The sequence below is a fragment of the Acanthopagrus latus genome, chromosome 3 (assembly GCF_904848185.1).
Source record: "Acanthopagrus latus isolate v.2019 chromosome 3, fAcaLat1.1, whole genome shotgun sequence".
NCBI classification, from domain to species: Eukaryota; Metazoa; Chordata; class Actinopteri; order Spariformes; family Sparidae; genus Acanthopagrus; species Acanthopagrus latus.
This window is the reverse complement of record NC_051041.1, coordinates 5,745,649-5,768,027: the sequence shown is the minus strand read 5'-3', so window position 1 is coordinate 5,768,027 and position 22,379 is coordinate 5,745,649. Positions and strand designations below refer to the sequence as shown.

Sequence of the window (22,379 nt, the reverse complement as noted above, 5' to 3'; positions counted from 1 at the left end):
TTTCTAATCAAAATTCAACGCTCCTTTGGAATCAAGAAATAGAAAAGAAGCCTGTTCATTCAAAACAATTGTCATGATGGATTTATTTATTCATTTTCCTTGCAGGCATTTAGTCATGAATGGAGACATGAGTGCAGAAAGGGTTGTACCGTCAATCGAACCTCCTTTTACCTTGGTAAATTTCGTACCCAGTGGCAGACAAAATTCCACAGTGAAGGCAACTTTTACAAGCAAACATCTAATGCAAACTAGAACAACCGCCTCGATTTGCTTTAGGACAAGCTGAAACTTGTCACATTTTGAAAACCTGCCAATTCCCACGAATGTAACGAGACGGAAATTGTCTTCATAACAACGATTCTCTGTACCTCGTCTCTAACTTTTTCTAGCTGGATCAAAATTTGCTGTGCCTTGAAATATGAACGAGGACAGTGGTAGTCAGTTGTTTGTGACAGTTGCATTTGCAAAGGTTTCCGCTGCAATGCTCTAAAATGGTTCAGTCTCGTCAAGAATCTTCGGTCTGAATCTAGCTAGCTGCCTGGCCTGCTTCCAGTCTTCATGCCCAGCAAGGCAAACAGCCTCCTGGATATTAGCTTGGCCTAAACATAAATAGAAATTTTCCAAAATGTCAAAAAAGGGACAATCATGCTTAAGTAGCTACGACCGATTACTATTGGGCAAACAAACCAAAGACCAGCTGGCATTACATTAGTTTTCTTAAATTATATTTCTCGTCCTTGAGCCACTGAATTTAAATGCATGGTCAAAAATATAATCCTGCTAAATTTGAGTATCAGAAATTGGATATTAAGATTGTGCAGATAGGGAATATAAGGAAACAACAATATGAGAGCTGTTATTGGAAGTAAGAAGTTCCACAGAAGCACCTATTAATGATGAACTCAGTCAGTCAAGCATTAACATGAGGTGAGAATCAATCTGTCTGAACTATGGATGCCCCGAGGCCTCTGGCAAATGAGCCACATTCTCACCACTCCCCATGAGGAGTTCCCGACAAATCGAAACAGCGACTGTGCTTCGAGGAAGTTACAAAAAGGAGGGCTTGAAAAATCGAGGGTCGTCGAAGAATATAGGTAAGAAAAAAAAAGAGTGAGCGAGGGTCCCAACGGTCCGGTGACTCAGAGAAACAATCAGTTCTTTCTAACACTTAAAAACAATGAGCATTTCCAGCACTTCCCTGCTCCCTCGCTCTCATTCTCTGGCCCTGCTGCTGTTGTGCTGTTTGCTTGTTTTTCAAGTTAGACTGGAACACGTGTTCCTCTTAATCACGGAGTCCGCAAAGAGGACAAGGAGGCACGCCAGGTTGTTGTGATTGGCTGACAGGTTCTGTTATGTTTGAGGTCTGTGCAAGAAACAGACTTTGATCTGGCTGCTACTGTACGTGGATTCGAGCTGTGAGAAAAAATGTTGCTATGGGCGAAATGGTTTTCACAACAAGGCACTCCTTTGAAAATGTTGGCTGTGAGTCACTTGAGTTTCAAGTTCAATCCCGGACATTGGCATTTTTTAATCTAATGTTGTTCAGCTCGAAGATGCCAAGGCGAGTCTTTAATGTATAGTGCTCGAGTTCAGGTGAACAAGTTGGTTCATCAATTAAAATCAACCCCAAAGCAACAAGGCGAACTTGGTGGTGCATCCAACACAGATGCAAATGCTTTGAACCTGAGCCATTTTCCCAGAGTGGTGACACCGCATGGACTGCAAGTCACAGCAAGAGCCCCACCAATGAACCACGGCACTTGTCAGTTTGGTTTATAGTAAATCTTCACGAGCACCTCCTGAAAAGGAAAGGCGAGGGTGATATTCTCTCTAATTAGACCAAGTGTTGACAGTAATTAAATGACAACTCAGTTACGTGAAGATGGTACAAGGCAAGGAGACAATCACAATATAATAAAGTCATAGTGCCGTGGGGCTCTCTATCAAAACAAACGAAAGACGTTTACAGAGAGTTGAGCGTGGAGGGCCGGGCGGAGAGGAAGGCATCACTGCAGAGGGTCTGGTGCAGAGCTAGACCTTCTGGAGGGACAAACACCAGGAGTCACCTCAGATCATCTGTTTACAGACAGGAGGAGAGCGCAGAGATGACTTTTTAACTTTTGAGATTAAAAGAGAATTTGTCTTCACCCCGGTTTATCAACCGTCCTGCAGCAGCGGTCTGCAGAGGTGGGCCAGCGGATCCATTACACGGTTTGCCCTCATACCGGATTGTTCCCTCTCTAACCGCCTTCTCCTACTCTCTTTGTCATCAGCGGGATTACGCTTTCAGCTGAAAGTGAAACCAACCAGATAATGCCACAATCGTTATCATACTGTTGTTGTTAAACCTTTCATTTGTTCTCTTCTCTGCAGCTTTTCATTTCAGTATCACCACGAGCCTCCGCTGTTCCATTTACCTCAAGTCTCACCACTGCCAGTGCCCAGGTCTGAGCTCACCAGAAGCCTCTTCACATCCCTCCAGATCTCAGGCATTCTCTACATGCCATCACCACCATTACCAGTGTCTGGACTCCATCAAGAAGTTTCCTATGCCACACACAATTTCTACCACGCACTACACCTTTTATATACGATGATGTCACAAAAGAGGCCCAATCCCCCAAAGACTATCGTCATTTCTGATGACGCTGACAGGGTTGATAATGCATTTTTCTACATCAATCTGATTTTACTTCTTGCCAAATTCCATAAATATAGATGTAAATTTGCAAACCAAAAAAACAAACACTTTTTTGTACTCTTGCATCTTTATCTGTTTTTATTTTCTTTAATTTTCTGTTAAATTTGGTTCTTGCCTTCTATGCCATCTTCTGCTGTTTGTCAGTGTTTTTTTCTTTCACTCGTCATGCTTTATCTGTATACTAACGATTCCATGTTTACCTTTGCTACTGTTTGCTGACAATTTGAAATTAAGTTAATATAAGACTACACTCATTTTTTATAAATGTATTGTGCAGTTGATGAAATATATCTCCACTCTTTCTATTCTCTCCCGATTAAAATGCAACTAGTCATTTAGCTAAAAATAGGAGAAATTGTTCTGCTGCAGCTTGAGTTTTAGCTTTTAAAAAGTCAATATTTGACTTTTAATTCACAAATATTTTTTTTGTGCACACAAAATAGGAGCGAGGTTTAAAATGAGCCAATCTAAATGCTGATGGTGTCATAATTCTAAAGCCATTACAGTGTACAATCAACATTTCAATCAACAATTAATGTTTAGGGGTAATTACTGGAGTGGAATACAACCCGAGGAGTGACTATATACTCCACAATACTCTGTATAAGGAGCCCTTGACCCCTTGTGACTGGACACAGGTCTCTTTCCAATCTTCTCCTTTCCACCTTCGACCCTCAGCATTCATGGCTAATGTAAAATCCATGAAAACAAACCTCACGATGTGTGGAGGAGCCATCTTCATCAAGGTTATCACCTGACGAGCGGCTGTTATCAGATATCATGCCCCACGTCCACACGTACCCCTGGACTGTTTACTCACCAGACGACCATGCAGCTGACTCCTTCGTCTATGAAGTTCACAGCATGAGGGAATCAAAGATCTGTGTGTAACTATCTAAACATAAAAGGGCCTAGACGTGGAAGCTCCAACCTCTTCTTGAGAGAGAGAAGAGTCCATTCTTGACTTTGGAAACAGCAGCTGATATGATTGTAACTCGTATTTGTAGATGAGGATTGTGCAATATGAGTGAAAAGCTCCAGCGAAGGCACAAACTGAACCCTCTGGTGGGAAAGTCAGGAATAAACTTTGAATCTCAACTTCATGAAAGACACGAAAACAAGCAAGAAAAACCATGAAACACACACAGCACAACGGCTAAAGTAAAAACTCAATACCGTGTTACATCTCTCTTAATGCAACATGTGAAGATCCTTTATGAGTCCTTACATAGGCTTTTAATCTGTATTGATCTCTACACACATCTGCACCTCTAATAAAATACCTTCGGGAGACCTGATTAGAGAAATCTGTTCAAGCTCAAGCTGCAGACACCCACTCATGTACATCTCTCTATTAATAACATCGCGTGCCGGCTGTTTTTCTTTTCCCGGCTCTCACGCCATGACATCACAGGGTTGAACATATTCGTAGTGTTACAGAGCGGCTCGCGTTAAGTCGGACTGACAGCCGGTGACATTAAGCAGCATTCCTTACATGCTGCCCTATTGGGGAAAGCAGTTAGAAGATCATAACATATCTGAGTGAAGTTTGATGAGCGTGCAGAGCTGCGGGGAAGAGGCTTAAGGAGGATTTTGCTGATCGTGTTAGAGCCAATAAACGGTGTTCGGCTCAGAGCGGAGCACATTAAAAAAATATTCTAACATTGAAAACACCCAGTAATGTCATCTGTTTCAACATGTCCGGTGTTACAGTACACAGAATGGAGCCTGGTGTTCAGTTCTTTGTGTAATCCCATCTAATTTAACAGCAGGTATAATGGCTGAAACTCAAAGTATGTGACGGCAATAATACTTTAACTACAATGGATGCTTGCCAGAAAATCTTCCATCACGGCCCGTAACAATATTGACTTAAGTAACACTGTTGAAAAGCTTGTAAGTCTGGTCAACACAAACACGTCTTAGTGAAAGCACGACTTAAAAGCTCTGTTGAGTGAAGACAAAAGCAACATTCAGCAAAGTGGCTCTTAAGTGTCATAAATAAGGACTACAAACATGTCTGCCCAGAAAAAAACCCTTCTCTCAAACACTGTATCAGCTGACAGCAGGTCTGCAGAGGTGATGTGTCGTGGTGTCTTCTCAGACACATGCACACCTTGAAGCATTATCGTCGTTTTAGCGAAGTTCCTGTCCATTTTACTGTTACCAATCTCCTCCTTTCATCAAGACAATAAACATAGAACACAGGCCCGCCTCTTCATGGAGATCTCTGTCCTGATTGGCTAAACTAGGCAGCGATACCAGAACATTTTATTTTCTCTTTTACTGCATGAGCAGGGGGGAGGAGAGACAAGGGTTACTGGCCAAACACTTTATAGCAGTGTTTACTGTTTGATTACAAAGATATCTGACAATGATTTTAGTAAAAATGTATCACCTACAGCAGCTTTAAAGGTTCAGTAAGTAGTTTATAATTATGGTTTCATTAAATGAAGTCATTTATTCCTTGAAATGTAAAAAACTTAACAAAAAAAAAAGCTTCTATCCAGCCTCTAAGTGAAATATGCTTTGAAACTGAACATGCCGTTTTTTTATGATTAAATTACTTTTGCTAACTCCCGACACTCTGCTGACCAGTATGATTGAGAGTCCTGCAATGTGTTGAATGTCAGTTATTTCAGCGTCTGTAACAAGTCTTGTTTCTATCATATTCCGCCTGAATCCCGTTGGGGCGTAGTGTTGGCAGCAAAGATGATGACAGTCTAACCAGTACTTTTAACCACGTTTGTGCTGTTTGATTGACAGAAAACAAAACAAATCCCCGTGATGACAGCCTTCCCTGTTTCCTCAACACAGCCACTGGATGAAAGCCCGATTTTTAGAAAAGTGTGTCAAAGGTGTCATCACCTCAATATGTGGGAGGGCAACAGAGAGGGCAAGAAATAAATTTTAAAAAAGCTGTGCAGTCACACGTGGGGTGGCTGTGGCTCAGAACCAGTTCGATTCTCCTGGCTGTGTGTCAAAGTATCCTTGAGCAACATACTGAGCCCCAGATTGCTCCTGATGGTCGACACCTTGCATGACAGCCTCTGCCATCAATGTATGAATGAATGGGTGAATGTGACAAGTGTTGTAAAGCACCTTGAGTGGTCAGTAGACTGGAAACGTGCTATAGAAATCCAAGTTCATTTACCATGTAAAGTCAGACACATGGTCACCCTTGTTGCACCTCTATGTAGGGGTAAAGAAAACAGATTCACAGAATCTTGATCCTTATCTCCTACGATTAAGAATCAAGTCAGGAATGTCAAAAATGTTTTTTTTTTCTACAGGTTAACTTACAATAAGATGTTGATGGAGTGAAAGAAAAGGCACAGCATGCACAAGCTAGAGTTTTCTTCTAATCTATCTTTGAAAATACAGCGTTCTCAAGTTTTACTTTTGATATATTTGACTTATATTCTTAGGACGAGGACTAACCAATGTGTAGTGTAAACCTCTGAGGACAAAGCTGCAAATTTCAACCTAAACTCTGATAACATCCAGGTTCCTCATCAGGGTGCAAACATGCCAACAATGGATGTGTTAATCAACAAACTATTTTTTCATTATGATCGTTGGCAGTCATGCTCTCAGTTGCTCTTGTGAGCGGTAAACTGGTTCATCAGGCACGCTAACAATATCATATTGCGGAGGATATTGTTCTTTTGTCAGCCTTGAAATTTAACCTCAAAAACATACCAGACATTCAGGCATAATGACGGCTACAATCTTCATCTTAGCCTTTGGACTTCTACTGAATTACATCTGAGACATAACCTGCACGCTGAGCATCTTTATATACACAAGACAGTCACAGCCGATGTGACAACAACGCCAAAGAGATTTCATCACCATCTATGATAAGAGATCACCTCCAGTGATTGTCTACCTCCATAACTTCATTCACAACCAGAGGAAAATTTGACACTGATACATCATGGTGACGTACATTTAAAGAAGATAAACTTCACCTAAATTTTTAGTGCAAAGAAACGTCACAGTGAAACAGGAGCATCCATGCGTTCCTGTTTTGACATAAAAATGTTTGTGTGTGTTTGGGATCGGTCGTGTAGGGGCGTCTCAGATAACAACCTGATCTTACAAATATACAAGCATACCTAAGCCCTCGTCGAGACGCATGCATCCGGTATGCCATCTGATACGGATAATCCGAGAGGCGTGAAAACTCCTCAGCATGACAAGATACGGGGTGAATCATGAGGAAAAGTGTACAGTCACGAATACCTGCATCGCCGCCATAAACATTACAGCTTTGTCTGACAAATGTCAAAAACTTGTTTGGCTCGGATGTCATAACTGTTGTTACACACAACATAACAATATATTGGGTGATACAGGAGGAAAATAGCAAAACAGTTCTCATTCCAAGCAGTCCCAGTCCCAGTGATGGGAGATACTGAACATTCGTGTACTAAATGCAACGAGAGCTGCCGTCAGTCATCATGTTTACAGCCAGCAGACGGAGGTGTGGCGTTTAAACTCCTGACATACGGGTCGAACTCTGCCAGAGTCAAGGTGCGGTGGTATCACCTTCCTGACGCATGATGTCATGGACCGCCAACTCCGTCTGCTATCTCTGTCCATTCCAAATGGCCACTCATCCTCAACCCATCAGGGTATTGAGGGCTTGTAACATCCCTCCTCCGCTTTCAAAGTCGGCGCTGAGTGACGGGATGTTTCGCGGGTGAGCTTCACGTGGAGTGATCAAAAAATAAGCCAATAAAAATCAACTAAATACAAAATAAACACAAATTCTTATCAAAGTAATAAAAATAAAATACAGAAAATGACCTGCAAAACATCCCTTTAATAGGGCCTATTGCCAGGCTGGTTTCCTCCGGCTTGTGGACTCTTGCAAAGACACAGCAGTGCAGGAAGCAGAATTCAATGCATCCCTCCAGGCTGAGTATATACCCAGGAGAGCGTGCTCGCCTTCCTTCTGTCTCTCTCTAACAAAGCAGGATTAAAGTTTGGCCAGGACCAGCGTGCTGGAGGCTGACAAATGAACGCTGGGCTGGCAGAAAGAATGTGATTATGAAACAATCTGAGCTCAATGCAGCGCTCATCCAAAAATTAAATATACAGTATTCGGCTATTACAGGCTGTCAAGAAGCGAGCAGCAGCCCTGATTGGAGATATTTGGGCCAAACTGTCTCAGTGCTTCTGCAGCCATGCAATATTCAGTGGAGCTTGTCGCACGTACTGTTTGATTTTCATTTTGGGCTGAGCACTACAATAAGATTTCCTTGCAGTTCTGCTGGCATTGTTCACATGACAAACAAACACTCGGAAGATGAACCAGATAAACAGGCGGAACTTTATACAATGTTCACAGGCAAAACACACATGTTTATGTGCTGAAGACTATTAAAAATCTTCTGTTTTTATTCAGGCTGTACAATTATTTGCCTAAAAACTTAACAGGAAAACACACCAGAGACTAACTGCATGCCATGAAACATAACATAGATATACGCCTCTTTTCTACCTCCCTGCATTGACATAAATAACCCTTCTCTTATAATTACATTTATATACATGTAATTTGCAACAGAAAATAAATTTTGAGATAAACATGATACGGACCAGATGAAGAAGAAATGTCAATCAACGTTATCTGGCAAGTTGAATATATTCCTCTTTTATCTTGTGTGTTGTTTGGGCGCTTGGAGGCTGCGGTGACTTGAGAAATGACGTGTTCAGAAGACCACAGTCCATCCCTAACCTTAAACAAAATGGTTTTGTTGCCTAATTATAACCTCGACTGATTTCAATGGACTTGCCCCCACTTGTCTGCACCTCACTTGAAAAAAAAAAGCAACAATTAAGGAGAGAGAGAACAAAATGATGTTTCGCTTGACTATTACACAGTTAAAAACAGCTGCTTCTTGTCTAAAGTGGGTGCACGGGCTTGACTGTACCTCAAGGGTGTAAATAACATCTTTTCAAATCAATTTTGGATCCTGGGGCTTCCAGAGACTTGGATTATGGCAGCCAAACTGTATGGAGCCATTTCAAGTCATTTTTCAATAGTTTTAATAGTTTTAAATTTTAATAGTTAAATTACAAATCACCATCTACTTCAGCTTAGGAGAATGCTGTAACACTGTTTTGCTGTGAAGCTCCAGAAATGTTTTGTGGACTATGAAACTTCACCTGACTTTCCCTCAGCACGAGGGTAAAAAAAGATAATGACACTACATCAAAGTTTCTAAAGATTCATCATCATGTGTCTGTTGTCTTGGGCTTCTATGGGGAGAAATAAAATGAAATGAAGCAGAATGACATCTAGAGTATCTCCATTTGATTTACCGGCGCAGCTATGAAAACAAGCCACCTTGGGTTTAAAATGTTTCATTTCATCAACAGTAACGTTTCTAAAAGGTAATGGACGTTGTGAAATCACATCGATCATTCTCACTTTTTGCAAACTGATGGCAACGTAATCTGCCGCCAGCTCCACTGTCATCCGAGCGTTACCTGCTAGCGTGCCTATTAAGCATGAGTACAAGTGTTTTCCAGTGGCCATGGCAACGAGGAAGACTGATTGAGCTGCATGAGCAGGAAGTGCTGCAAGGACAACAGGATGTGCCCTGGCTCCGCCGTCGAGGGTTGAAGAATTCAAGGAAGTTATTGTACTCTGTGGAATGGGCTCAGGAATGCAAGATGTCTGCCGTTCGTTTTATTATTTTTTTTTTCAGGTCTGAGTCATATCACATGTTGGAGGCGACAGGCTTTGAAGATAATGTGACCCTGTGTGATACATGTGTGACATCGTGCTGGCACACGGATGTTTGTGGTCACCCACCTCCACATTCTCCTCTGACAGCCCGAAGGCTTCACCAATGGGAATAAAAACCCTCCATCAGCAGTTGCACAAGCGGTGTTTGGTCACGTCAGCGAGGTACTGTAGATGGGAACTGTCACCTGAAAATATACAAGACAAATGTGCAACTTATAACCTCAGTGGAATGTGGTTATCAGCAGAAAACAGTGATAAATGCAGTGGGCCTTCACAATCTGATGGATGCAGAGTTCCTGATAAAATAAACAGCCGATGTAAAAGCAGGAACCTCGACCATTTGAACCCACATGTACCCCTGAAGTTTTCCTCTAAGTAGCTTGGCTTGGCTTAACGTTCTTTCCAAACTGTAAGACATTGTTCTTTATATGTTCTGTATGTTCTAGGCTTGGGGCGGAATGCAACAACATCGTCCATCACCATTCGCTGACAGTCATCGACTACTGATCCTGTAACATTTCAACATGATTTAAAAGGCCCCTCTGAGATGCTGGAAGGCAGGAGTTGTTGGTGTTCATGACAATGTGGGAGAGAAAATGAAACTAAGCTTGTTTTTTCAAAATAAAAGGAAGTTTTACAGTTGGTCGCACAAAACAAGCATGCCAAAGATGTGTCCTTGATGGTTTCTGGGAACGTAATCTATGAGATAACTTTCTTCATATTTGATTTTTTCTGACAAACAAACCAAAACGCTCCAGAGGAAAAACAGCAAATTTGTCACATATGAAAAACTGGAAACTGTGAAATTTGGGCTTTTTTGCAGACATATGTCAGAATAATCCAAAATCTACATGTGTGGGTCTCTACTTCATCTATAAATACAATATCAAACTGCTGCTTAGGCTGATTTCAGCCTCTAACATCAACATGATCTTGAGTCTTTCTCAATGAGAAGTGAGAAAATAGATCAATCTGCATACAGTCCAAGCTCTACTTTTGCAGTTTGCCGGATGACTATCTTTGCTATTGATAAAACTGCAGACTTAATCAGTCATTAGACACTTCACTGCATACATCACTTGCTCCCAGAAACCTTTAACAAAGCTGAGCTCTTAATCCTGACTCTCCTCGCCAGCCTGTGGCGTCTATTCACACTTTTCCTGCAGACGGATTATGTATCCGGTAGCCTGACACTCTCAACTCGTGCGGCGGTTTTGATCCTGCGTTAGCCACACCAGCCCGGATTGTCCCCTTCCTCCCCGTGTTCTGGATGTTTCTGTTGTGACAGCCCTTCTCCCTGACGCGTGGATGGAGCTGTCGTCCCGCGGGTCAGAGGGCAGCCGGGTCAGGGGTTAACACCACCGGCTGCTCTACAACAACAAACAAGTTGTCCGCAAAATCCCACAACAGGGGCTTCACTTTCTGCTCATATAAATGCCATCACATTATAAATACACAGCTAATGTCTCAGTTTCACACAGTAACGGTGTTACTTTTGAAGTTGCTTGCTGGTGGGGCATCCCTCAATTGGCTGCATCTCTTCTGTCCGTACACCGTAAAATAAAAGCAATGGAGCGAAACACGGCGGGCTAATGGGGGGTGAGGGTTAGCGAGGTGATCCGCTGACAGATCTGATGTTTGCTTGGTGTTGAAAGCTACGTTCTGCCTGTGGGATCAGGGTGTCTGCTTGTGTGCCTAAAGATGTAGCGAATGGCACAACGTCCCCCCCGATGATCTGTTCCTCAATGGAGAGGTTAACAGGTTTGACCTTCAACCCCCCCCCTCCAAGGCATGATGGTCAAAGACAGACAGGCTGGCCCGTCGCACAAACATACAAGACCCGGTGTCTTGGAAGACATAAGGAAACATCTTCTAATAAACAATTAACAGAATAAACATGAAAGATTTATGGGTTTCTTTGAGTCGAGGAACTCGTCACAGTCCCATGTTAGACCAAGGACCCCCATTTGATCTCTTTTTGTGTCATACAGCATACGTAGTTTTTTTTTTTTTTTAAAGTCACAGCTCAACATTGACACAACAATAATCACTCTGTCAATTGATCTTGGTAAGTCTATAAGATGTCTACAAATAACTCCATCACAATTTCCCAGAACCCAACGGGACACATTCACACTGTCTGTTTTGTCTGTTTCAACAGTACGTGTGTTCAGTGTCCAATGATTTTAAAAAAAACAACCTAATTCACACTTTCAAAAAGTTGTGAAAAAAGCAAATGTTTGGCATTTTGGCAAATGCTCTCATTTGCTGTCTCAGTGCAAGAAACACTATAAGAAAGAGACTGAGGCTCAGTGATTAGCATGTTATATACAATTTTTTAAATATCTAGATGGTAAAGCAACACTACCTCTTTTAAAGAGGTTTATAAGCCATGAAAATCTCTTGGCAGAGGGAAGCCGCTCATTAGGGACAAACCAATATCCAGGATTAATTCATTAAAAAAATGCTACTTTGGCTCTGATGCAGCATCCTCTCCATGTCTGCAGTCACCACTCTGCAGTCGCACTCAATGTCCCGCCCACAACAGTATCTGATTGGTTACACGTCGTCAAGGAAAAAACCTCTGACTCTGAATAATCTGAATTTGTAAAGTAGCAAGTGACTAAAGTAAAGTAAATACAGTCATGAGGAAGTATGAAGTAGCAGACAATGGAAATACTCAAGTATTATAAAACTGTACTTAAGAACTTAGTTACATTCCATTATTGGTTATTCTAAATTTTGGTTCTAAGATTTTTATCTTTACTGCGAATGTACATCAGTGCAAAAATCAGTTATCAGTCTCCTTGATTTCTATTAATCAGTGTGGTATAAGCATTGAAAAAAAATACATCAATCAATTCCGAACCTCTTCTTCCCTTGATCCTCAATTAATCGACTAATATACATAGCTCTAGTATCTAATTAAAAATCTGTATTTATTGTGACATAATAATGTAGCTCACACTACAGACATTAATCTAATAATGACGTTGAATACAGTTTAATTAACATCAGACCAGCAGGGGCATAACAATTATCCAGCCGAATATTTTCTCAAATAATTGATTTCTTGTTTGGGATTTAAAATCACAATTTTCCCACAACCAAGTGACTTATTTTCCAAACCAACAGTCCAGAACCAAAATTTATGTAGTTTAATTACACAGAACAAGTAAATATTCACATTTAAGCAATGTCTAAATAGCTCAAATTATTAATGTATTATCTGTAGTCAGTATAATTGACAATTAAAGACCTAACTGTTTGAGCATGAGTAAGAGCCACCATCCAATTGTTCTGACTTATTGTGTGTGAAGAGATGTTAATGCAAACAAAAATAAAAACAGAATTCAAATCACTAATTTTCTAAAGCTTTTTTTCCTAATAGGGCCCAATTCGTGTTAATCATTATCAGAACTAACAATCTGCCACATTACTGGGGTCCCTCCTGATGTCCCTCAAAGGCCCTCTGGGGTTCCCTGGACCCTCGTTAGTTCCACTGCATTAGCACGGCAGTCACGCCGGTCAGTCATTTCCAACAACATAGTGTTGGGTTATTTTCATTCAGCAGCTGTAACACATACACAACCAGGTCGTCAGCGTTGATAGCAGAAGTGCAGCCTGTAATAACAGCCCTACAAACTTAATTTAGGACAGCCAATTAAGTCTAACTACTGTTGCCAAGCCCTTATGAAACCATTCAGCACCTTGCCAATACAAGTTAGATCCAAACCAAACTGGAACCAGAGTACTTCACATCAGAGTACAGAGAAGCAGCAAAGGCATGAAGCCAGACGAAGACAGCAGAATGGCGTGTATCTACTGCCCTCTACTGGAGGAACAGGCGAAAACATCAGCAGGGAGGAAAATCCTGCACACAACATCTCATTTTAAACCACCATCAGACCAATTGTTGCATCTCAATGAATAAAAACTTGTTCAAAGTAATACAGTCTGTAAATGTCACAATGCTGGTGGGGTATAATTCATCCTCTGTCTTGTCATGTAAAGTAGCACATATCCCCATGCAGGTCTGCAGAAATACATTGTTTTCGTCACTGATTAGACTGTTGATTAATTTTCTTGCCAAGTTAAGCAACTGTTTGGTCTATAAAAATGAAAAATGGACATAAAAAATATCCTAGAGCTTCGTTTTATACAACCAACAATTTTAACAATTAATCATTATTGACAAAATATCCAATTCACTATAATATTAAGGGTTTTATTGAATTGAATTGTGTATTTGCACTTACCTGTATGCGTCTTCCAGCGTCCCAACAATATCCACATTAAAATAATGCAATAAAATGAGATGTAGTTTTGTAAATTTTCTAATAATGTTGTAAAAGTACACTATTCAGGCTTAGTTAAGGATCCTGGGATGTGGGTGCATATATGTATGTGTAGACAATAATAGTCAAATGAAATGTGTCAGCATATTTTTGGGGACCAGAAATATTCACGAAACACGAAAATAAACATTCTGATGTGTTGCAGATCAAGTGAGACAATAAAACGCCCAACATCCCTGATTAATAATGAGTAGTGTGCATTTTACGTAAGAACATTGTACAAGGGTTACAAACAAAAATGCCACATAACTGCCACCATTAACTGAGCAGTCATGTTAAAACTGCTTCTAATGAGTTAAAATTAATACAAAGTGAGAGATAAATCCTATTAAGTCGAGGAGACAGCTTCACAATGGTGTCTGGACAATGTAAACAAATTAAGCTAGCAACAGTTAGTAATTCAATTAGCAAGTTACATTACCTGGATGACAGGTGAACATTATGGATGAATTCACCATTAGATATCAGATGTGCTCCTGAAGTCACTCAGTCAGCTTGGTTTTGGGTTTTGGTAACTTTAATCAATAAACTCTCTCCAGAAGCTTGTTTCCAATCTCTCATGTTGTTTTTCTTGTTGGTTAGCATGCTAGGCTAAACTGAGAACAACGGCAAGGGCCACGCCCACAACAGCTAGCTAAACAAACGGTCGCCATTTTTTCAAAACATTTCTGTTAACAAGCTCCACAAGTCGAAATGTCGCAACAGTTTTCACATGAAACATGAAATAAAATCACCTCATGCTGCAACTGTTCGCCAGATTATTTCAGGCCGACATAAAACGACCTCATCAACCTGTTACAGCCACCGATTAAGGTGCACTGCGTGAAGTGGACTCTAGTTGTCGCCATGGCAACAGCATGAATTTAAATGGAGGTCCTGTCATCAGAGGAATTAGGCAGAGCTGTAAAGTAACATTTAATTAATTTAATTTAATACATTTGATTATAGTACATTTAATAATTTACTGAAGTATCCTGCTGTAACTAGGTTAAATAGGCTACTATTTTGAATGAGCCTATGTAAGTTGAGTATATATATTTTCTGCTGCTTTATTGTACCTTTTTTTATGTCACTACACTTATTGTATACCTTTTATAAATACAATACAATACAAAATATAATACAAGTTTGTGCAGTTCATTGCAGTATCTATCCACATTCGTTTATAGCAGTTTTACATAGCATACAAATCTAATAATGAGCCTATAAAAGAGAACAAATATCTTGAATTAGCCGGCTGTAATGTCAAAATGCCTGTCATGCATACATTAATGTAGCAGTAATAATACAACATAAAAAATTATAGACTAATCTTGTTTTTATTTGTAAAATAATCAATGCAAGTCTTTTGCTTGAAGTATTTAATTACAGTAGCTTTACTTTTACTTTAAGCAAGATGCCTGTACTTCATCACTGAACATTTACTCAACAGGTTTACTCTCAGTTAAGACTCACTCCATTAAATGATAATTTCAGTGCACCACAGTCTGAAAAACAAAATAAATCCATTTAAATGTTTAATTTCAATTCTCATTGAGCAGAGCTTTCCAGTATACAGAACATGGACTTAAATGGTCCACTAGAGTGCAGTGTTACCATGTGTGTGCAGTACAGTGTTGCAGGATGTGAAGTAGACTAAAGCAGACAGCAAACCTTTTCATTCATTCATACAGAAACAGAAAGCCTTGTATTCTGCATCATCATTCACAAATGTGTGCTTGACAAAGAGCTCTACTCTTGTATGCCAACAGATCGTCCATGAAGTTGAAAAATGTCTGCAGAACGACACATTTGTTAATCTCTGTATTTCAGCTAACAGAGGGAAAATGTAGCAGACGTGCAGGTTTATGTAGACGAAAACAGAAATCATCACTTTTTTCATATGGAAATTTCAAAGGCGTGTATTCAGTGATTTAATCAGAGCTGTGAGTAGTCGAATACTTTAATTATGTAAAAGAAACAGCACTGCATTGTTAAAATACCCCATTACAGGTCTTGTGTGTGTCATATAGTATATACTAACCTCATTTAGTAGGTTAAAGTGGAGTTAATTTAACCATTTTATAAACTTCTGGGTACATTTATCCATGACTATGCATCATATTTTACAAGTGTATCATGTGTTTTATGTGGAAATAGGAATTTGGAAACAAACATCCACCGTCAGATAAATACAGTGGAGTACAAATTATGTGTAAAGTGGCATAAAGGGGTATATACTTAAAAAGTGCAGGTATCTGAAATGTGCACCCAAAGACACTCAGACGGTTTTGTTTCATCCTTCCTGTCAGCAGTGGACAGCAAAGCAGGTCATCGCCTGACATTTAATAAAAGCCTGAAACTGGCCTGAAACACGCTGTAATCCCGCTGTGTGTGCATGTGTGTGTGTGCGTGTGTTGTCTTTGCCCTCCGTGTCGTCTGCAGATCCGTGCTGGTCTTTAAGGGGGAGATTACAGAGTCTGGCTGAGTCAGACCGACAGATGTGTCATCAGGTGAACCTGTCTGACTCCGGCAGGGACCACAGCTGAGCTCATTGTCCCTCTCTGCCTGTCTGTGGCCTCGTTCCGAAGCCCCCGTGACTGTCTCTTCCCACTCTCGTTCTCCTTTTCCTCGCCAATCTCTCTCTCCTCGCTCTGCTCCCCTTTTCTGTCTGTCTGTGCCCTCTTTTTACGCCTTTCGCCCACTCCTCTGCCCTGGTTTTCTCTCATTTCTTATTCTCATTTTGAGGCTTTCGTTTCTTTTTTTTTTTTTTTTTGATGCTGTTTTTTTATGCTGTTCATCATTTTTGTGTTGTTCCCTCTCAGAGCTGTGAATGGGATCCTTTGAAACCTGAAGTGTGCCTGTTGAGCATAAACCGACTGAGAGTTAAGATGAAAAAGATGCCCGATGAGGCTGCAGCTTACTTGGGCGAGTTATCAGGTCATAAAGAATTTCATTTCAGGCAACAACAACAACAGAAAAAGTGTCAAATTAAAGGGACAAATCACTCCAAAATCAAAAAGTACATGTTTTTCCTCCCACCTGATGCCATCTAGATTGATTTGATGTGAGTTTTGCAGATGTCAGTAAAGATATCGCCCTTTTCTGGGATATAAAGGAGCTGGATGACACTCCTACCACTGATCGAAGTAGTTGGTACAAATAATGGACAATCTGAGAAGCAGCTTAGTTCACATTACATCCAAAATTAATCCACTTGGTTTCCAATAAAACATCCATAACTAATAGAGCAAACTCATGTCTTGTGACCCTGAATCACTATCGTCTCCAGACTGGTCCAACAAAGTGGGAGCTGCCCCGTCTTTCATTATGACTAATCTCTGAGAAAGTCCAGCGATGTTATGTTGCTGGTTCAGAAATCCTCCGACAGTAAATTGATAGAAACACAGGAAAAGGTTTGAACTGAACGACTCAATAACTTTAATCAGTGACTCATCTTCTTGAGTTCACATCGAAGAAAACACGTCTTGTCAACATGTCCATTTCAGTAGCTTTACTAACTAGTGCTATGCGTATGTTATGCAAATGATTGTTGCTGAGTAATTGTGCCACACTAATTTAGATTTTTCATTAGCTATTTTGGGTCTATACATTGGATTTTAAGTCATTTGCAATTTGAAATATAAGCAAAAATGTTTTGGTTTTTTTTCACCAAAGATGTATATTACGAGATCGTGCAACAGAGCTTAAAGCTTAAAGTAGTCTTTGAATTTATTTCTATACATTTAGCTTTATGATATCTTCAAATATGTTATCTGTTACAATGTTGTAACAGAGTATGTGTTATAACACGTCCTCTGGATTAAATTGCAAAAATGTAGGCCATCAATTTCTCATGCTAGTAAAGCCAGATTATGTATCAAACCACCTGTTAACGGCATCAAAATACATGAAAAACATCGACTCTACTACATTTTAAATGCTTCCTGCTCCCATCATCTAGGTGGAAAAATAGCACTACAGGTGATTTTAGATTGAACTGACCATCTATGCTCAATTATAACAGTAGCGGAGGCAGTGAGTCATAATTACACTGAGAACAACTAAGATGAAGCAGAAGAAACAGAAACCCCTGCTGCTGTGAGAGAAAACTCTCATTTCAGTGGATTCCTGCTGCTCTGTTTTAAAGAAATAAAACAGGATCAGTGGGTGTGAGACAGAAAGACAAGACGGATCCGCTGTGCGTTTGGATCTGGATGAAAGTGTCTGTGATGAGAGGAGAGAGAGAGAAAAAAAAAGAAAAAAAAACAGCTGCTGGGCCTCGATTGTAACAGAAGCCCCCGGTTCAGAAACACAATTTGTTTTATCGACAGCAGCAGTCTTCTTCTGCCGCTGCAAAATGTGGGACATGACAGCACACATCGCAGTAACGGAACGCAAGTGATACCTAAGAATGATTTCTGAAACGGAATTAGGACTTTAGACGAGAAATAGATTCTTGGACACCCTTTGGACATCTTTAACATCAGCTGACTCAGCGTGACAAATGCTTAGACGGAGTTTTTACACCATTCATCCACATTTAATCTCAGGATTTCAAAACTAAAACATCAAAAATGGGATTACGGTGAAACCGATTGCCGTCACAGGTCCGTGCTAGAGTGTCCTGCCTCATGTCTGTTGCTGTGTGTGTGTGTGTGTGTGTGTGTGTGTGTGTGTGCAGGGATAGTAGGGGAGGGCGGTCATCTGTGGACAACAACAGCTCTTTTCATAGTTGTCAGTGTATCCGGGTCAGCTGTGCAGGAGATGCTGAGAGTCCTGCAGCTGTTGGAGGGAGCGGGAGGGAAGAACAGCAGAGAAAATGAGGACGTGTGTGTGTGTGTGTGTGTGTGTGTGTGTGTGTGTGTGTGTGTGTGTGCGAATGAGGAGATCTCCCCTATACAGCTCCACCAGCCAATCAGCCAGCTCACATCAACACCAACTAGAGAAAACAAAGATGGGTTTATGCCAGAAGAGGCTGCGTCCTGCTTGTTTTGTCTGCATCTCGTCGTTGACTCAGACTAAAACGAGTCATTCCGTGTGTTATTTGGGTTTAAACAGGAGAGAGATGGTTCAAACATGTCACTTGATTTAACACCTCATGTGTGAATCTTTTGCATCTCACAATATTCTGAACAAGGACCATCACACTCCACCACAGCCTCCATCTTCTTCCATCGAAAACTTTAAAGCAGCGCCAGGAACTTGTACGTTTGTGTTGATTCTGGCGACCCCTGTGGACAAAAGTGGTACGAGCACCACTAGTGCATCCGTGTGTTAGTGTTAGAAGATGCAATGTATTTTTAAAATGGTTTTCTTTTTTAAAACACAGCAAAATGCACAATGATGTGCAGTATCTTGTTGTGGCGATGTAAGACTTGAGGATGAGGAGACGTCGGTTCCTTTAGCTCCTCTTAAAATGTTTTAGACATACTCTTTCATTCTCAGAGAAATCTCCACTTCTGTTTTCTAAAGGTTTTGATATAAGTGTTGGTTCATATATCATTCATAGCAGGATTCATAGATCAGTTTATTTCTCAGTTTTATGGCTACTGTCAGTATTTTCTGATTTATGAAAAAGACAAATTCCCTCAGTAAAAACCTTTCACTCCAAAAACAATGTTCAGATTTGTGTTCTGGTAATTAATGCATATTCATGAATTTGTAACTAGATAATTGCTCATTCAAATATCAAAACATAACATTTCAGAAATCTTGTACAAAATAGGCTAAGTGATATATGCAGGGAAAGCTTTCATTGTGATCTCTTTGTTAAAAACAGCGACTCACCTGTTGTGCATGTTTATAAAGAGCCGGGCCAGCTGCTGCTGTTATGCTAAGCTAAGCTAACTGACGACAAGCTTCATCACACTGACAGGAGAGTCAGTGTGGATCGACTCATCTAACTGTTGGGAAGATCAAGTGAAAAATTGCAACTATTTCTTGCCTTTATCCATTTTTATTACAAGTGGGTGGAAAAATTATATAGTAACATCTTCATACTACGACTGCGGTATTACTGAATATATTGTACACGCTTGTAGAACAGTTGCCTTCATGACGCAGCGTAGTGGACGCACGTTTGGGGGGGAGTTTTGTCTTTCTGAGAGCTGCGAGGCTCCGATCTTCTGGAGGATGACTCACTTATAAATACAGTGGAGAGCTGTGAGACTGACGGTGTGTTTGAGGTGCTGCCAAACAAGCTTTTAGACATATTCTGCAAGGTTATTACTAAGTGAATCACGCTCAATCAGATGAATCACGGTCAATCAGAAGAGTGGTTATAAACAAAGGGCTCCTGGGAGACGGACTCCTCAGGGGACATTTCTAATGATTGTGTTTTTTTTCCAGCGGTGTGTTCAGCATCCTGCTCATATCATGCTGGTGTTTGTCTCTTTTCTCCGACTGACGGGGCACTTGAAGTTTCTGGAGTTTTCTGTCCTTTGCAACTCCTGAGATCTGGAGCAGTTTCCTCTTCTAGAGGCTGCTGGTGCTACAGACAGGAAACACGGGGCTCAAGGTTACCGGCTCGTCAGCCTGTTTACAACTCTAAGATGCGTGATGGAAAGTTGTCTATCTGCGGAGCTGAGCACAGTGACAATAAAAGACTTGATTCTTGGAAGACGAATAGGAAGCAGATAAAGGGTCATTTGACCTTCAGTCAATACTAATTAAACTGCTTGCCGCCCACATTAGACTCTAATTTCATTATTCTAAATTGGGTAACAATCAAGCTGCTGTTGTGGATGAGCACTGTGTTGAGGAGAGGATGTCACCGTTTCATCTTTTGCTTCCGTTTTTTGTCTTTGTAGTTTTCCTCCTGCTGAGTTTGTGATCTACTCTTCAATAAAATGAAAGAAAAAAAAAGGATTTGTGTATCTTCTGTACTTCTCGACATCATCCTGCACACTACCACCCTTCTTATCTCGCCTTCCCATAATGGTTTGTTTGTTTTGTTTATTCTCTGGTTTCCCACATGTTATCATCTCGTGGGATTTTGCCGAGTGGTAATCTACTGTAACACTTCCTCCTCCGTTCCCAGATTCTTCAGCTGTGCATCGAGTCTTTACCATGGAAAAAAACAAAAATGTACTCTTTATAAACAGATTAGAAAATGTAAGTAATTGTTTATATATGGTAAATAAATAATCAACATGTGTTAGAGATGAGCTATAAATGAGGTTGTGAATGTAAATGTTAGTAATTAGACAGCTTTTAGTTTGTTTACTTAACAAGTGATTTCTGAAGAGTTGAGCAAACATGATGTTTTCTTATAAATTAAACAAGTTAAATCCAAGTACAGCTGTGACAATCACTCGATTAATCAACTGGATGATTAACTGGGAGCCATTTTGATCATTTACATTTTTCAAAAACAATTCACAGCTCCAGTTTCACAAGCACAAAGAGTCACTGCTTCTTATTTGATTTGTTCTAATTAATCTTTTAACAGTTTGGAGGTGTGGACTGATGGTCGAATCATCCCGATGAGCTGAGTAATTGTGATGACATTTCCCAGTGTTTTCAGATAATCAATTCATGGTAGAAAAGCGTCGACAGATTATTAGATAATGGACGTCATCAGTAGCTGCGGTCGGCATGCAAAACAATTCAGACTGAGCTCAAAGTCAACTTCAAAAGTAAAAATCCTGCTTTGACATTAACAATTTAGTATCTACATCATTCGATTTTCGTGCTTTGCTTGAAGCTACACTATTTAAACTTACATTCAGTGAAATAATATAATGCATCTTTGTTTTACGGCTGCACTGTTGCATCATTCAGCACCCCTGCAGTTCTGTAGCATATGCAGTGTTCATCAGAAGGTGATTGTATGAGTAATAATATGAATCTTATTATATCATATATAATAGTACAACAGCAACAGAGGACATTTCTCTGCACTGAGTACTTTTAAAACTTTGGGCACATTTTTCTGATTATACATACATGCTTTTACTTGATTTTAGTGAGCAGAGTTATCACACTTTCCACTTAAGAGAAGGATTTGAATACTTTCTCAACCATTGATTATAACTGATGTAAATCATTCATTAACTGGTAACTAAAGCCCCCAGTTACAACTTATAAACTAGTTATCAGCTGCACATTTAGCACATGTGTATTTATAATAAACTACATTGAGCACTTTCATTCATTCAGGATAACGTCATCGACCTTCATTTCATTTCATTGATAACTTACCAGCCGTCCGTCTCTACGCGTCGTATCTGATCCTCTTACAGTCGACAGCTCAGGCGTCTCAATGACCTACAACACAGGATGGACTCATGAAGACAGTTGCATAACAAAGAGCTGACCTGCCACCACGTGAGAGAGGATCACACACTGCAGTAAACACTCCAGGTGAGACTCCCTCACTCTCGTTTCATCATCATCTCATACGCAATGCAAATTTGAATTACAAACCTTTATTTGTCTCTGGGACAGCACAACGTCAGTGAACACAGCAGAGACTTCAGGATGTAACACAGGACGTTTCATTAAGCATCTGCGATTTAATGTTCCTGTAAATCAACATGAACGTTTACATTCACCTGCCTGTGTTTGACAC

At 40.3% G+C, this 22,379-nt stretch overlaps 1 long non-coding RNA gene across 8 annotated transcripts in view; it reads right to left on the bottom strand.

Annotated features, from left to right (window-relative positions):
- Positions 1–14,670, bottom strand: part of LOC119017067 — an 84,020-nt gene extending 69,350 nt beyond the window's left edge. For all 8 annotated transcript variants that reach the window (XR_005074327.1, XR_005074325.1, XR_005074330.1 and 5 more), the window contains exons 1-2: positions 14,247–14,670; positions 9,534–9,652 (exon numbers count right to left, since the gene is read on the bottom strand). This is a non-coding gene — a long non-coding RNA (uncharacterized LOC119017067). The remainder of the gene's footprint in view (positions 1–9,533; positions 9,653–14,246) is intronic.
- Positions 14,671–22,379: the final 7,709 nt, after the last annotated feature.